This window comes from Protopterus annectens, chromosome 2.part1 (assembly GCF_019279795.1).
Source record: "Protopterus annectens isolate FY-2018-M chromosome 2.part1, PAN1.0, whole genome shotgun sequence".
In the NCBI taxonomy this organism is placed as follows: Eukaryota; Metazoa; Chordata; order Ceratodontiformes; family Protopteridae; genus Protopterus; species Protopterus annectens.
The window spans coordinates 281396039-281411234 of record NC_056729.1 but is presented as its reverse complement, the minus strand read 5'-3'; positions in this window follow the sequence as shown (position 1 = coordinate 281411234).

Below are 15196 nucleotides of genomic sequence, written 5' to 3'. Positions count from 1 at the left end.
TGATTTGTGACATACGAGAACCAGTAACAGTGAAAGGGAAGGTCTACAAGAGGGTAGTGAGACCAGCTATGTTATATGGGTTGGAGACAGTGGCATTGACAAAAAGGCAGGAGTCAGTGCTTGACATGGCAGAGTTGAAAATGTTAAGATTTGCACTGGGTGTGACGAGGATGGACAGGATTAGGAATAAGTATATTAGAGGGTCAGCCCAGGTTGGAAGGTTTGGAGACAAAGCCAGAGAGGCACGATTACATTGGTTTGGACATGTGCTGAGGAGGGATGCAGAGTATATTGGGAAAAGATGCTAAGGATGAAGCTGCCAGGTAACAGGAAAAGAGGAAGGCCTAAGATAAGGTTTATGGATGTGGTGAGAGAGGACATGCAGGTGGTTGGTGTGACAGAGCAAGATGCAGAGGACAGGAAGAAATGGAAACAGATGATCCGCTGTGGCGACTCCTAATGGGAGCAGCCGAAAGAAGAAGAGAAGAAGAAGAAGAGAGCTTGACCTTTCAGGTAACAACAATTTTTTACATATTTCTTTCAAATAGACCTGCATTTTAGCAAACCTCATGAAAACAGTGTTTAAAAGCAAGAAATATTATAATTTGATTTTATTGCATTTAATAGTTGCAGTGATGCTGTTTTGATAAATTTGAAAACACACACACCTATATATATATATATATATATATATATATATATATATATATATATATATAAGAAAATTAACTGTTTTATAAAGGAGATAATTTAAAAGCATGAGTTGCATTAATCAGAGACAATTAGTTTGCTTAAACATTTGTTACTGGTAAAAAGTACATTTAACAACAGTGTTTAAAAGCAGGAAATATTATAATTTGATTTTATTGCATTTAATAGTTGCAGTGATGCTGTTTTGATAAATTTGAAAATACATATATATATATATATATATATATATATATATATATATAAAAGAAAAATAACTGTTTTATAGCATGAGTTGCATTAAGCAGAGAAAACTAGCTTTCCTAAACATTTGTTATTGGTAAAAAGTGCATTTAAGCATTTAGAATGCTGACTGAGATGTCTAATAATTACATTTAAGAATGGTAACAATTTTGCATATACCTCTACTTGACAGGAATGTGTATAGTGACTTGGATGAGGAGAAATGAAAGAAATTTCTTCATACATATGCATTTATTTATTTATTCATTAACCATGGTAAAACAACAATCTCACTGGACCAGGAGTACAAACTCAGTGAGAGACAGTATTGCTTTAATATCTACAAATTCTACTAAAAGAAGAAGAAAAACAGTACAAAGGTATAATTAAATGATCAGAAAGTACAGAACAGAAAAAGAGAAGGATGTTTTGGTGTAGGAATGTGTGCTTGTTGATTATCCTACTGGTAGACTGTTCTTGATTGCTTGAACTTATGGGTTCATAGGTTAGTACTAAGCTAACTGCCCTTGTGGGCCATTTTAAGCCAAGTCAATTACCCCATGTGAGAATCAAACTCTGCATCTTGTGTATGTAATGTAAACGGATCTAGGACTATTGCATGAAATCACATTTCCACAAAATGTAAATGACAGAACACACTTTAGCGAAAGTGCTTATCACTGAAAAAGCACTTTCACCAAAGTGTGCAAAAAAAAAAAAAAAATAAAAAAAAAGCACCATACTCACATTTACACAGGGTGGCAAGCCCCCCTGCACTCCCCTACTTTTATATTCTCACTCTGAGATCACACTACAGTGGGAAAAAGGGAATATTCCCTTCCTGTGACATTACAATCATCTCCGTTGTTTCCCCCACGCTTGATGGTTCTGGAACTGTGCTCTGTTCCCTTGCCTGCGTTGGGGAAAGTGAAAAACCTGATTATCATCATTTTTAGGGGTGTTGTTACTCATGTTGTTATTATGCTTTTGTGCCAATCGTTCACTACGCCTTAAAGTTTCCACGAAAGGAGTGTCATCATTGTGGTTGTGAGAAGTCATAACCCCACCATTGTTGGTCACATACTTGTTAGACCATTTTGTTTTGGTTGAAAAACAATAGGCTACCCCATTTTTATAATCATTTAGGTCCCTTTCTAACTTTTTAATTTTCCTTTCCATAATTTTGGAACAATATTGGTCAACATCATAAAAAATATTATTATATTCCTTTTTAATTCTGGAAAAACAGGAATCAGAATTAATAGAGTCATTAAGCATGTTAAGTTCTTGTAAAAGACCATCAGCCTTCTTTTCATAGTCTTTAACCATCAAGTGTAACATATCAAGTCCCGTTCTATCAAACAGTTCGGAAATGTCATTAAAAAGTTCTGAACCAGAAACTGCATTATTAGGAAATTTGTTGATACGGAGACCTTTAGGTACTCTTTTAACTCTGATACATTCTTGTAAATAGTCAATCTCCATTTTTGTAGCCTTAAAAGTGTATAATTTATCACTAAACGTTGAAAAATCAGAGTCTATCTTGTTCACAACTGTAAAATTACTGTTAACAGTACCTGGTGAGAAGGTAAATGGTTTATTAGACCAAACGCCAAAATTGAAAGGTCTTGGGACATTTTCCATTGAATTCGAGCCCGGGTGATGCTGAGAGTGTAAACCTTTTCTCGGGGCATTACCAGACTGCTGCCCCAAGACGTTAGAAGCTTGTGGTTCTTCAGTATTAATCCTTTCGAAAGTTGCACTTGAATTGGGTTTGGGAGGAACTCTGCTTCACATGGATGGGGAGCTTGTTCCATAGAAAGGGTAGTTTCTGGGATACATACCTTTCTCTCCAACAGGTCCTATTTATATCACAAGCAAGGTTTAAGTCTTTAGAATGGGTAATTCTGGTACTGTTTGTTTTGTGGATATGCAGGAGGTCCATTAGAGTGGGGGTCTGACAATGCCTTGTATGCCAGGCATAGATCTCCCCTCAAAAGCCTGTAGGAAACAGAATACAGGGATAGGGCCTTGAAGCAGTCAGCATAGGATGTATTGCTTATACTATGCATTCTTTTAGTGAGGAACTTTGTGGACATTCCAGTTGTTGGATATGCCTAGTTAGGTACATACTAAAAGGGGCATTGTACTCAATGATAGGTCTGTCAAACTAAGGATGTGATATATTTAGCCCACTGTGTATGCTGTGATGCAACAGACACCTCAGAGAACGGATACGGGATCACTTCTACTGTTTTAGGAGAGGGCAGGAACATAGTGCAGTAGCCAAGCATATGTTGCAGCAGGGGGAGAACCATTATTTTAATTTCTCCATTATAGGCAATTTCGTAGAAAATATGAGAGGTGGGGATTTAAGTAATAGAACTGAACAGAAAGAACTTAGATGGATTTTGACACTGGCTGCACATAAATCACTGGGGCTGAATGATTATATATCCCTTAAACCTGTTCTGAAGAACAGGAAACTTAGGAAGAAAGTAGTATGAAGCAGTCTGCTGTGCTCTGGAACTAGTGTTATGTTTCAAATAGGACATGCAAGCATGCTTTGCAGTGCTTTTAGGCTTTTTACACACATTTTTATATATTTTTTATACACACTTTTTATGTGTTTTTTATATGTATTTCTACATATATGTTTTTATCTGATTTAAAAGAGTGTGTATCTCTTTGAATCTGGAAAGTATTAGAGTCTTGTATTCTCCACGAGGATTGATGGGTCTTGTGTGATGTGTATTATAAAAAGGGGATTGTTTTTCAGCATGTTTGTTTTGGTCTGAGGAAGCAACCAGGAGAGGTTGCGAAAGCGCTTACCTATGCAATAAAGGTTTCTGTGGAACTTCATTTGGATTCTTACTTGTATTTTTATTGGATTTTGGCTTCTCCTTGGTTTTAGTGTTTGGAACATTTTTTTCTTTTTCAATGATAGGTCTGATGAATGCCGAAAACAGTGGACTTAGATGCCATACCTTTGTTTATAAGTTGCGCAGCATAGATTGATTTCCTCACCACTGTAGACACATGATGATCAAAGGCTAGATTACTATCTATGTGTGCCCCTAAGTCCCTGACTACCGGGTCAGCTGTAAGGGATGTGTTGTCAATATGATAGTTACCAGGGATGGATGACTTCCCAAAGGATACTATTATGCATTTCTTGGCATTTAGTTCTAGTCTATGGCTCTGACACCAGTTATTTGTCTGTGTCAGCCCCTCCTGGAGAACATTTGTGTCAGTATGAGATTCAATGACAGCTCCTAATTTGCAATCATCTATACTCTATTTAGTCAGCCAGAGACCACTGACATTGGCCTTGACTTCTGAGAAGTAAATACAAAAAAGGAGCGGTCCAAGGATTGATCCCTGAGGGACTCCACTTGTGACTGGCCTCTTTGTAGAGGTGGACTCCCCAATTCTAACTTCCTGGGTCCTGTCTCTGAGCCAGTTGTTTCTCAACAATGCCTGAGTGGGGTATTGTGTCAAATGCCTTGGCCAGCTCAAGGTAGGCAATGTGAACATTTTTGCCCTCATCCATTGCTTTGGTGACCTTCTCAAAGAAGTCCACCAGGTTAAGTAGGCATGATCTGCTCTTGACGAATCCAAACTGGGTTGGGTCCAGTGTCTGGAGGTTTACTATATTTCTGTTGATCATCTCCATGATAATTCTTTCCACGGCTTTACATACAAGACTAGTGAGACTTATGGGTCTGTAGTTTACAGGGTCTGTAGATGGCCCACCTTTGTGCAGAGGGATGACTGTTGCCTTTCTCCATTCATGAAGCACAAAGCCTGTTTGGAGGCTACAGTTAAATAGTAATTCCAGAGGACCTGATAGGTTATGTTTCATGCTATTTAGAAGGCATCCTGGGATATTGTCTGGGCAAATTGATGTAGTTTTCTTGTTTCTTAGAGAGAGCATTAAGGACCTGTTCCCTAGTGATAGTAGAGGGAGTTATGTTTGATGATATTTCCTGAGGGAAGGTTGAGGGGGTGGGGGAGAAAGGAGTAAAGTTGGAGATGAATTTATCAGCCAGGAGGTTTGCTATATCTTCTGGCTCAGTATAGATTGCTCCATTTACAATGAGCTCTGCACACAATTGTGTAAGAATGCTTTGTGGATGTCCTTGGCCTGTATGTATATATAAAGAAAAATTAGAATATCTAGAAACATTTAACTACAGAAAATATATGTCATATAATTATCAAAACATTAACATGAAACCAAAGTTTGCATTGCAAATATAAAATCAAAAGTCTAATTACATGGAGTACTTTCATTTCACAGATAACAAAAAACGTTAGAAATAATATGCATATCAATTTACTATTAAAATTTACAGAAAACCAAAATGTTCTAAGTGAAATCCATTGAAAAACATCTGAAAAAAACATAAATAATATTCTTTAGCTACTAAATCCATTAATTGCTGTGGAGATATGCTCTAGAGAGAAGAGGACTGAAGGTCAGCAGGACTAAGACAGAATATATGTGTGTGAATGAGAGGGAGGATAGAGGAATGGTGAGGATGCAGGGAGTAAAGGTGGTGAAGGTGAATGAGTTTAAGTATTTGGGATCAACAGTTCAGACTAATGGTGAGTGTGGAAGAGAGGTGAAGAAGAGAGTACAGGCAGGATGGAGTGGGTGGAGAAGAGTGTCAGGAGTGATTTGTGACAGACAAGTACCAGTAAGAGTGAAAGGGAAGGTCTACAAGAGGGTAGTGAGACCAGCTATGTAATATGGGTTGGAGACAGTGGCATTGACAAAAAGGCAGGAGTCAGAGCTTGATGTGGCAGAGTTGAAGATGTTAAGATTTGCACTGGTTGTGAAGAGGATGGACAGGATTAGGAATAAGTATATTAAAGGGTCAGCCCAGGTTGGAAGGTTTGGAGACTAGGCCAGAGTGGCAAGATTACATTGGTTTGGACATGTGCTGAGGAGGGATGCAGAGTATATTAGGAAAAAGATGCTAAGGATGAAGCTGCCAGGTAACAGGAAAAGAGGAAGGCCTAAGATAAGGTTTTATGGATGTGGTGAGAGAGGACATGCAGGTGGTTGGTGTGACACAGCAAGATGCAGAGGACAGGAAGAAATGGAAACAGTTGATCTGCTGTGGCGACCACTAATGGGAGCAGCTGAAAGAAGACGAGAAGAAGAAGAGAGCTTGACCTTTCAGGTAACAACAATTTTTTACATATTTCTTTTAAATAGACCTGCATTTTAGCAAACCTCATGAAAACAGTGTTTAAAAGCAAGAAATATTATAATTTGATTTTATTGCATTTAATAGTTGCAGTAATGCTGTTTTGATAAATTTGAAAACACACACACACCTATATATATATATATATATATATATATATATATATATATATATATATATATATATATACATATATAAGAAAAATAACTGTTTTATAAAGGAGATAATTTAAAAGCATGAGTTGCATTAATCAGAGACAATTAGTTTGCTTAAACATTTGTTATTGGTAAAAAGTGCATTTAACAACAGTGTTTAAAAGCAGGAAATATTATAATTTGATTTTATTGCATTTAATAGTTGCAGTGATGCTGTTTTGATAAATTTGAAAATACACACACATATATATATATATATATATATATATATATATATATATATAAGAAAAATAACTGTTTTACAGCATGAGTTGCATTAAGCAGAGAAAACTAGCTTTCCTAAACATTTGTTATTGGTAAAAAGTGCATTTAAGCATTTAGAATGCTGACTGAGATGTCTAATAATTAAATTTAAGAATGGTAACAATTTTGCATATACCTCTACTTGACAAGAATGTGTATAGTATCTTGGATGAGGAGAAATGAAAGACATTTCTTCATACATATGCATTTATTTATTTATTCATTAACAATGGTAAAACACCAATCTCACTGGACCAGGAGTACAAACTCAGTGAGAGACAGTATTGCTTTAATATTTACAAATTCTACTAAAAGAAGAAGAAAAACAGTACAAAGGTATAATTAAATGATCAGAAAGTACAGAACAGAAAAAGAGAAGGATGTTTTGGTGTAGGAATGTGTGCTTGTTGATTATCCTACTGGTAGACTGTTCTTGATTGCTTTAACTTATAGGTTCATAGGTTAGTACTAAGCTAACTGCCCTTGTGGGCCATTTTAAGCCAAGTCAATTACCCCATGTGAGAATCAAACTCTGCATCTTGTGTATGTAATGTAAACAGATCTAGGACTATTGCACGAAATCACATTTCCACAAAATGTAAATGACAGAACACACTTTAGCAAAAGTGCTTATCACTGAAAAAGCACTTTCACTAAAGTGTGAAAAAAAAAAAAAAAAAAAAAAAACACAATTAAAAAAAAAAGCACAATACTCACATTTACATAGGGGGCAAGCCCCCCTGCACCCCCCTACTTTTATATTCTCACTCCGAGATCACACTACAGTGGGAAAAAGGGAATATTCCCTTCTCCCCATTGTGCTACAATCTCAGCAACAGCCATTTCCCCACATTTTTCTCTTTTGATAGCACACTGTCATGAAAGTGCTTTTTTGGTGAAAAGCAGTTTCACGAAAGTGTGCTTGGCCATTTCACTTTCGGTGAAATGGTCGTTCGATAAATAGCATGGATCCCATGTAAACACCTTAACCATTATGCCGTCCTTCCACTCCTTCATGACAGTCAGAAAATCCAGTTATGGTGAGTTCTTAAAAAGTACTGTGAATCATTCTCAGAGCTAATGCATTTCTGAAGTATGTGCCCTAAAATGCTTACTGTTTCACTTGGATTTTTTATCTGCATGCAAATTATTCTGAAACAATAGTATTTTATTTTAACTTGCATTCTGAGTGGTGTGAATGTGATCATTAGCACACAACTAGACTACTAAAAACAATCCTCATCTTGATGCATCTTAAAAGAAGTACACAACGTTTAAAAAGTCTGGGCCTTCTGTTTTATGAAATTGAAACAACTGATCTGCCCTACAGGTGGACTCTGTGTCCCCTGTGGTAAAGTTACATATGCTTTTCTGTCTTTTGTATAAATAATACAAACACAGATTCAGAAAACTGTAGTGTTCACACTGCAGGAAACAGTATGCACATTATTAATTCTTCTTCCTGTCCACTTTTTCTCAGTATTATGTTTAGTGCCCTCCCCATGCTTATCCAGCCTAACAGTTTCAACAAATGTATAATTTACCAAAACAATACTACAAAATATCTTAACACGAGCAGCAGGTCTGTACATTTGGTCATCTGTTGCATTTAGCATATTGTTTGCATTTCTTGAACATTATTGCTAGCATGGTTATTAACTTTGAAAGAAAATCAATGCACATTTACTTCATAGCTTCCACCTCTCCATTTTTTGACTATCTGGAAAAAGAGCCACTCAATCAGGTCTTCAGTACTGGGAACAAAACCTTTGATTCCTGAGTTATCTGAAGCACCTTTCAGGCATGTTTGTGCTTTCTCAGGCTCAGAAGCATTCATTTATAACATCAGAATGTTTACTAACCTGATGAGCCCAGAAATAAAAGAACACTTCTGGCTAGCTTGCACCCACCTCTCCTCATTGCTGACTGGTTGAGAGCTTCATTACCAGCTGTATAAGAAGTGGCTTAGCAGTGCCTGCTGCAATGGGCCACTCCTTGTCTAAAACTGACCGCACTAAGAGGTAGACACAGAGACTGTTATAGTTCCTATTGAGGCTGAGGATACCATGGTCATTAGTTCTTTAGTTTTCCTCACAGTCACATTTCAGAGGTGTGCACTGAAGGTCACTATAGCTGGCGTGTTGGCTGGGAAAAGTTTGGTCATTACTTCAACTTTCCTCAAAAAAGTTACTCTTCAGAAATGTGCATAAAAGGTCACTACAGGTTTGTCTAGGGCCACTGTGCTGTCTTGGAGCAACAAGTTAAAATGAATTACCATGAGTGTTATCCCTCCACTTTTTTCAAAAATGAAAACAGACATGTATAGGGGTCATCTTCTGGGAAAAGGGAAAAGAAACACGCTACATATGTACATCTGACAACAATAGGTTGAAGCATGCTGTTATCTATTTATTTCCCGTTCATCCTAATTTAATTTCAAAGGGAACACAAAAGATTCTGTCATTTGGGGTTAGGGCTGAGGAAGCATGCTGAGTGGGTATCTGACAGCAGCAAGTTGAAATATATGGATTATTATAATTTGTACATCTACTTTCATCCCAATTTAGCACCAGAGAAAGTGACTTTTTTGGGAGAGATAGAAAAGAAGGAAGACGAAAGTCATCTCAGATATGATTTATGTGCCCTCATGAGCATTTCATGCTAAGTTTATGGGGGGTACTACTCAGTTTGTTGCTAACTACTGCATCGTCAGCTTTATACATTAAGCCTTGGACATAACTCATTTTTTCCTTGAAAGAACAAAAAATAGTTTCTTCTCTGTCATGATTTTTTATGACCATCATTACACCAATGGTTGTGGAAAAAACTCTAAAAAGCACCACAGAGCATTTAGAACCCCACAGCTTCCAGGGACCTAGCAGTCTATAGACCCTCAATTTAATTAAATTTATTACTATACAGTTGCAGTCTTGACCAGTTAAGATGTAGGATAAAGGTAAAAAGTAAAAGACAAAGTGTGATACAACAAACATAAGTACGCTAGCTAGTAATAAGAAGGCAAGGATGGAAGGAAACAGGGGAGCACTGGGGTGTCTGCCAGAGTGACAGTAAATGGGGTGGGGGTACCATGTCCCTTGCCTTGGGCTGTGTATCATATAAGGTTGCTTATACAATCAATGTATATCACATTTAAGAACTGATGCTTCTAGGTGTGGCTTGCTAAAATAAGTGTGGCTTATTAGTTAGGAAATGTAAGGTTGCAAAGGTTGCAACCCTGAATATCACACAGTATCAGCCTAGTTCTAATAATGATGGAATAAATAAAAGGTTATGATGAGGTCTCCGGTCATAAACATAATTATTGTTTGAGACATGGATGCTAAGAAATTCACCTCAAGAGTGAAGCAGGAGAGGTGAATCCTGACATCCTTGTTGAGAAAACATAATAACTGGTTATGATTGGTGAAACCTGATCATAACTCTTTGTAGTGCATGGAGTTGTATCTATTCCACGTACTATCAGTTATAAAAAAAAAGTGATGAGTTTTACCAGCTTTGATAACCAGTAAAGCACTTAATGAGTGTTGATGCATAGACAGCAACTAAAGAAAAAGTCTAGGACACATAATTACAGACTGATGTCTATAAACTTCCATAGACATAAGAGGAAAGATATTCAAGGATTGAAGGAATATCCCCTTACTTATACCAAACCATCAGAGCACTTCTGGGGAGTGTAACAAGCTCTGTCTTGAGGTTTGCTTTTGTATACTAAAGCCTGCTGTCATACTTCTCTGCTGTGATGGATAGCTACCTGCCTCTTTTTTCTATTAGTGGAATGAACTTGATTGTGGTTTTTGAGAGCAATTACCCTTATATGTAGATTTACCTACACAATATGCTCATTTCTACTGTAAACGTACTCCCCCCTTCACACCCTAACAAAGGGTTCTTTTTGTTTTAAACATGTACAAAGACTTTCATTAGTGGGACCCCCTCCCCATTTCTCTGATATACACTAGGCAGGCTCCCTTATAAAAATATCTAATATTCAGTGAGGTTGCAGATATCTTCCTGATTCCAAATTACAGTAAGAAATGGTTACTAGCTCAAAATGCCACCTTTTTAAATGCCCAAAGTGGGACATTTATTGTACAAACATAAGATTTTGTAGGCCGAAACATACCCATGGCCAGTACAAAGGACAAAACTTCACTTTTTTGCCTAAATAAAAGCTTATTCTTGTAGCATTTTAGTTGCTTATTCTGTTTTGTATAACATTTAGGTGTTTCAGATACAGAATAACTGTTTTTTATGCACCTATTACATAAAATATAGGAAATAATTTTGTCCTAAACTCTCAGGACATTTGCCATTTTTACAATTTTTTTGCAGGACATAACTGCTCAAAGAGGGACTGTCCCTCGCAAAGTGGGACAGGTGGTAACTCTACTTCAGCAGCTAACTTCTCTACCTAAGATAGCAAGGTAACCACACTGAGTAGCACTTCTCCTGTTAGTGGGAAGATATTTATAAAAAGTTTTAATTTATAAAAAGTTTTAATGGTAAGGACAATTTAAAGAATAAAATGCCATCAGAAAACTACTGTAGTAATACTGCTTAACATAGTGCCCTTGCTAACCTCTCAGGTACAGTGTTTTAACATGTAGGCACCAGATTTTTTTTTAACCATCACACAGACACTGTACTCACTTCAAGATAGTAAATAACCTGAAGGCACTGGCACCCTCGAACAAATACTGCTATTTGCATGACCCTAGAACCCTGTTAAACCCTGCAGATTGATTGTATTTCAAGTGCTAGTGGGGTATAAAGTAGATATATCCTAAATTGCTAGTGAAGCCTAAACTAGATATATCTAGTGCTACATACATTTATCCTAACAGAGCATCTAATCTAATAGTGATTGACTGGCCCAAAAATGTGTTGGATAGATTAGATAGCAAAACAAGAAGGATGCTTCATGCTCACCAAATGATTTATAAAAATCAATGCATACTAAGATTATACAGTCCCCATTCCAAAGAAGGGATGGGCCTCCTTGAAACTGATTATATGTACAGAGCTGCAATCGTGGGACTGCACACATATCTGCTGACCTCACAAGACCCAAACGTAGTGAACATTTTGAAACATGAGGAGAATAAATTTAAGATGACTTCTCTGCATAATCTAGCAAAAGTTTATCAGCGTCAGGCAGGAATGGAAATCAAACCAGAAGTAGATAAAAATCAGGCTGCAACTGAATGTGCCAAAAAACAAAAGAAAGACTATAAGGTGAAGGATCGGACTAGATGGCAAGAAATGTGGAAAAAGCATAAATATAGTTGCAAGTATAGAAAACTTCTGGAAGAACCTCATGTTGATCAGGAACAAACACAGGAATGATTAAGGAGAGGTGAATTCAAACCAAGAGATGAAAGGTTAATATTGGTGGCCCAAGATAGTGGGCTGCATACAAGTTAATTTTTAAAGTCCATTGAACATGTGGGAGAAAAAGACAAATGTAAGTTTTGTAAAACCAAATTGGAAACAGTTGGACAACTCATTGCTGGTTGCGACATACTAATGGCAGAAGGACTGCATACTGAAAGGCATAATAATGTGGCAGGACTGTTGCACTGGGGATTGTGCAAACATTATGGTACTGAAGTATCCGAAAAACACTGGAAACATGAACCAGAAAGCATCATAGGAAATTATGAAGTTTACATCACATGGGATCATCCATTACCAACAGTTCAAAAGACAGACGCTAGAAAACTAGGTATAGTGGTCCAGGAAAAGAAGACAAAAGTAGCATTGATCATTGAAATCACCACACCCAGTGATTACAGTGTCCTGCGCACAGAGAGACACAAAGTCATAAAATATCAGTATCTGCACGTAGAAATGAGAACCATGTGGAAGAAAGATACCCAGACAGTTCCAATAGTAGTAGGAGCAACAGGTCTTATAAAAAAGAACTTGCAATTGTATTTAGATACATTACCACTACATGTAACTCCATACAAACTGCAGAAGGAGTAATTGTTGGGCACATTGCGGGTGCTGCGAAGAGCACTACTGGCTGACATCAAAAAGTGAAACAATACTAATTTCATGATCTTTAATCATACTTTGACTTAGGAATAGGGTCCTTTCCCTTCATGGTATTAGAAACCAAAAGACTTGGAGAAATTAAAAAAAGCATCTGCAGTTGTTAGCAACCAAGTAGAAGACCTCCATCTTGGATTCTGCTACAAAGATATTACACCGCAGTACTCTGTCCCAGACCTACATTACCCTCTCTTTTCTGAACAGTTTGGTGGCTTATTCTAACAAAATATAATGGAATTGTAAGACAAAAACAATAGCCCTAGCTATATATTATTTTAAGCCCTAATTTAACATGCTAGAATGAAACAGGCTTACTTTTCTTACACTGATTCTTATCTGCTAGTGGCACAGTATGTATCCCTCCTATCTGCAGGCTGTAAGGAATAACTTCACTGTTTGTTGTTGTAAGGAAAAACTTCAAGGTTTGTGACTGTTATCTGTAGGCTGTACAAATCCCCCACTGCCTGAGGCTGCAAGGAAATTCTTTTGCTGCACTGCTTTTTTATGGTGCAAAGACCCGCTCCCCCTCTCCAGTCCTCTCTATAGCCAATAAGCAGGTCAGTAGACAGAACCTCTATTGCTTCAGTTCTTCCACAGACTTTATAAACACTCACCAAAAGAGTAGTCTTAGCAACACCTGCACCTGCTGCTGAACAGCTGGTCAAGCATGCTACACTCTGCCCTGTTTCACTCCCATATCCTACCCCAGCTGTCAACAATGCATTTACTAACCAGTAGCTCCTTATTTTCCATGTTAGCTCAATTAGAATACCCTAACAAAACAAACCTCACTTTTCCACATAACTCCAACCATCATATTAAATTCAGTCAGAAATCCTCTAGTCCTTACCCTTAACAAAACATCCAGCCCAATAAAAGCAGTCTAAACCAATTCCACTCACCAAGTGACCAATGCCTACCATCCTATACCACCACCTAGCCAACAATCTATACCACCACCTGACCAACACTTAGCACCCTACACCATTGACCACTCTCCTACCATTTACTACTAAGACAACACTGAGATGTATCACCTTCTCACAGAGAATGCCTCCAGCCATTTACTCGATTAACTCTCTTACTAATCAATACAATTTTCTATTATAAGCTAAGAAACCAAAACTACTAAAAAAAAAGTCCTGTTTATCAGAACTTCTACACAAGATGAATCCATCCATCCAGCCATCCAAAACCCCCCTTTTCCCTTTTTTGTACATGGGGTTGGGGTGTCACTTCCCATGTGACAATCATCTAGAGCCAAGATCTACACTGCCGGGTGGCTAGCCCTGCCATTATAGTTTTTCTGCACCACACATTCACATGTAAACTCACAACTATGGCGAATTTAGAGTGTCCAATCTTACCTACTCCATTTCTTTGGAATGTGGGAGAAAAAAAACAGGAAAACAGGGAGGACAGTCAGACTTGGCACAGAAGGCACCCTAGTCGAGAACTGAACCAGGAAACCTTTTGCTGTGAGGTGGCAATGCTGTCTGCTATCACAGCAGTTTTCTTAATTTTTACTGATAATTCAACCAGTAAATAACATGAACATTTCCTCCTCCACACTCCAGTCCTTCCAGTATCAACAACAGTCTTGTACAAAGCAGTAAATCTAACACAGGAATTTAAACTATCACTCTCTCTCTCTCTAGTTAGTTATATATATGTATATATGTGTCTACTTCAGATGACTGAAGTTTCAAAACTTCAAACGTCATATGGCCGAAGACCAGATGATCAAAGTTTTGAAACTTCGAACTTCAAATAAAAAGAAATAAATAAAAACAAAAAAGTTTTCTTTTATGTTTTTGCAGGGAGGCAAGCTCGCCTGCACCCCCACACTCCCTGCTAATTAAATTTACCAACTCTGAGATTGCACCACAGCAAAGAAAACAGTAAATTTCCCATTCTTCCCTGTACAGCCATCTCCATTCAGAACGTTCGAAGTTTCAAAACTTCAGTCATTTGGTCCTCAGCCATATGATCTTCAAAGTTTTGAAACTTCAATCATCTGAAGAAGATCTGTTTATGTATGTATATATATATATATATATATATATATATATATATATATATATATATATATATATATATATCTATAAGATCTAATCAACAAAATAAGTAACCTATTGTATTCTATCAAATTAACATCTAACACACAATTTTGGAGAATATACACATGGAAATTTCTGCATAGATCATTTTATACACCCAATAAACTAGCCAAACCTGACTCTTCCTACAATGTTGTCTATTGGAGATACCTACAAATGTGTAAAGCAGACTGGGTACGCATATTTTATGATTGTATCAAAGTAAAAAAATATTGGGAAGATATTGGTAGTAACTACTTACAAGACATATTCACAGATACATTTACTTTAAATCTTTAATTTTATTGAATATTAATGAAAAAACTGAAATGAATAAAAAAGATTTATACATATTATGGACTATACTAGCGGTTGCTAGGAAGTGCATCACTAGAAAGTGGAAATCCAT